The sequence below is a fragment of the Gopherus evgoodei genome, chromosome 4 (assembly GCF_007399415.2).
Source record: "Gopherus evgoodei ecotype Sinaloan lineage chromosome 4, rGopEvg1_v1.p, whole genome shotgun sequence".
NCBI lineage: Eukaryota > Metazoa > Chordata > Testudines > Testudinidae > Gopherus > Gopherus evgoodei.
The window spans coordinates 129533154-129536682 of record NC_044325.1 but is presented as its reverse complement, the minus strand read 5'-3'; positions in this window follow the sequence as shown (position 1 = coordinate 129536682).

Below are 3529 nucleotides of genomic sequence, written 5' to 3'. Positions count from 1 at the left end.
CTCCCTCCATGAGGGTCCATTTGAGTCTCTGGCTTTCCGTTATGCTTGTCATGCAGCACTGTGTAGCCTGTAGATTTTTTTTCAAACACTTTGGCATTTCATCTTCTGTAATGGAGCTCTGACAGAACAGATTTGTTTCCCCATACAGCGATCAGATTCAGTATCTCCTGTACGGTCCATGCTGGTGCTCTTTTTGGATTTGGGACTGCATTGCCACCCGTGCTGATCAGAGCTCCACGCTGGGCAAACAGGAAATGAAAATCAAAATTTCATGGGGCTTTTCCTGTTTACCTGGCCACTGCATCCGAGCTGAGATTGCTGTCCAGAGCGGTCACAGTGGTGCACTGTGGGATACCGCCCGGAGGCCAATAGCGTCGATTTGCGGCCACACTAACCCTAATCCGATATAGTAATACCGATTTTAGTGCTACTCCTCTCGTTGGGGAGGAGTACAGAAACCAATATAAAGAGCCCTTTATATCGATATAAAGGGCCTCGTAGTATGGACGGGTACAGTGTTAAATCGGTTTAACGCTGCTAAAATTGGTTTAAACGCGTAGTGTAGACCAGGCCTGAGTCAGCGATCTGTTACAGTTGACCAGATCTGCATTTCAGGATTCAAGATGTGGGTGTAACAAGGATTTATATAGTGGCATTATGATATTGTCTGTCTTATTGTCTATCCCTTTCTTAATGGTTGTAACATTCTGTTAGCTAGTTTGACTGCTGCAGCACATTGAGTGGATGTTTTCAGAGAACTATGCACAATGAATCTAAGGTCATTCCCAAGTGATAACAGCTAATTTAGACCCATCAATTTGTATGTTTGGAAAACACAATCCCAACTAATGTGTATATTTTTGCATTTGTTTACATTGCATTTCATCTGTCATTTTGTTGCCGAGTTTTGTGAGATCCCTTTGTAACTCTTCCCAGTCAGCTTTGAACTTAACTATCTTGAGTAACTGTTGTATTGTCTGCAAATTTCACTACCTCACTGTTTATTCCCTTTTCTAGAGCATTTCTGAACCTGGCTATTTACCTCCCTCCATTCTGAAAACTAACCATTTATTCCTACCCTTTTTTGGAAGTCTAGATCCCAGCTTCCATTTTTTGCTGCAGCAGGGCAGGGAGCACTTTCTGTTACATAGTAAATATTACTATGGGATTCTAACACTGAAAGCCTGGTCAGTTTGAGCACTTTAATACCCATGTACCACTATCAGATAAAAGTGCTGTTTCTCTAGCTCAAGGAGTAGATATCTAAGCATTTGGCTGAGATTTGAACCTGTGACTACTTGCATATGAGACAGAGAGCTTTCACTAGCCCAAGGTGCTGTACTGGCTTGCTAAGTAGAATGCTCTGCTTTCAGCAGTGCCATTATGCTGTTTACTCCCCACTGACACCTTTGGAAAGGAGGTGTGTTCCACAACCACTAGAGCGAAGTCTGCTAAACTCTTTCTGTTATGAAGTCAAGTTTGCCTTGCCTTTGTTATGTTCCCAGACTTTTCAGATTGGAGCATTTTATCAGACAGAAGAGATTGAGCCAGTCCCCTCTGCCTTGGCTGCCCCACCACAGCTAGAGATGGAATTTATTTTAGTAGAGCAGCATGTCTGTTGAGAGTGGGAGGCAGTGACAACCCCTGAGGGATTCTTTCCAGACAAAACCCTTCACAAGCAACAGTTCAGGCAGTTGCATCTGAAGAAGTGTTTTTTTTTTAACCCATGACAGCGTATGCCCATATAAATCTGTTGTAGTAAGTGAAGGCCTGATAAAGGCCCAGTATGAGGCCTGAGGCCTGAACTAAAGTAATGGTCAAGACTTTGCTAACATAAAGCAAAGTGAAGCTGTGAGCCAGAGGCAGGCTCTGCTCACAGAAGCTGGCAAGGAAAGGGCTGATGCTGCAAGAAGATACGTACCTAAAAGGTACTGAACACTAGAGATCAGAACATTCACATACTTGCACATTCCACACAGATAACAAGGAACAGGCCGACCCATCCCAATGACGGGGGGCAAAAGGGTAATATGATGGATAGAGTTGTTTTGATTGAACCAACATGTACAAGGTGAGAGGCGGCATCTCACTACGTAGAGGGGTTGTACCTTACTACGTACAGGGGCTGCACCTCAATACGTCAGGAGTGATGTGTAACTTGTTTGTACCTGTGTATAAAAATGTATCCCTGGGGCGATGTCTTTGTCCGGCCTAGGGGGCAGTGGAAAGTCCCGCCACTGACTGAGCTGGGTCCATTGCCAAGAGGCACTTTCTCATAGTATGCCCGGTAGACTAAGTAATCTACGGGGAACTGCAGTTGTGTCCGAGATTGCAATAAACCTGGCTGCCGTGCCTTCGTACCTTACTAGACTCTGTGGTCATTGGGGGTTCTCTTTGGGTCTGCTGTGTCAGCTATCTGCAGAGCTGGGACAGCACAAGAGGGAACACACGCACGCAGCCAAGTGATGCCAACAAGGAGAGAGCAGAGCACCACACCGGTAGCATCTGACAACACACTTCTGACAACATCTGTTAGTCTTTAAGTTGCCACCAGACTCCTCGTTGTTTTTGTGGCTACAGACTAACATGGCAACCCCTCTGATAATTGAGGCAGACACACCCCAAAAGTCCTCTGGGAAGGAAGAAGCCTGCCCCATCCCATGCAGAGATGATATGTGATAATCTGAATGACTTTGAACAGAATAGAGGAGGGAGAAATGTTCATCTCACTTCAGCATGTGGGAAACAAAGGTTAACTCAGTGGGCGGGTGGGGAGGTCAATCCACTACTCCCTGTATCCAGAGAACCTGGGAGGATGCCACAGGATTCCCAGGCCCTGACATGAGAGAGTAGGGGCTTTGGCTGTGGGGGAGGGTCCCTTACCAGAGGTTGAACTTCCTCTGTGGTTACAAGCAGTGTGCATGGTTCAGAATCAGGCCTTGCCTGCTCCCCCATCCGATGAAAGGGTTAGTTCCCATAATGCCCCAAGAGAGCGAACACCGGGGCTGCTGATACCTTGAGGAACAAAGAGTCACTATCCCTGCTCCCTAGGCACTAGGTGGGAGGAATAGGTCTCAGGTTTCCATCCAAAGGTAAGGGGGGCCTGGGAGAGCTCTGCTGCAAATTCACTCTGCAGGGTCTAAAAAGAACACGTTTTTTCGGGTTGGTTGTCAACCAGCTGGTTTATGAATGATGTGCCAGGTTGTTATGAGCTGATTTATGATATGAATAGATGAAATTTGAAATTACCAGAGATAATAGCAGACATGGCACAACCTGCAGGCTTTCCCAGGCTACTGGTCCAGTCCCCTTGCTGGCCCTCTTCCAAAAGGGGGAGTTGTGACAGAGGCCTGGTCCACACTATGCTGTTAAACCGATTTTAACAGCGTTAAATCAATTTACCGCTGTACCCATCCGCACTGCAATGCACTTTACATCGATTTAAAGGGCTCTTAAAATCGATTTCTGTACTCCTCCCCAACGAGAGGAGTAATGCTAAAATCGATATTAACATATCGATTTAGGGTTA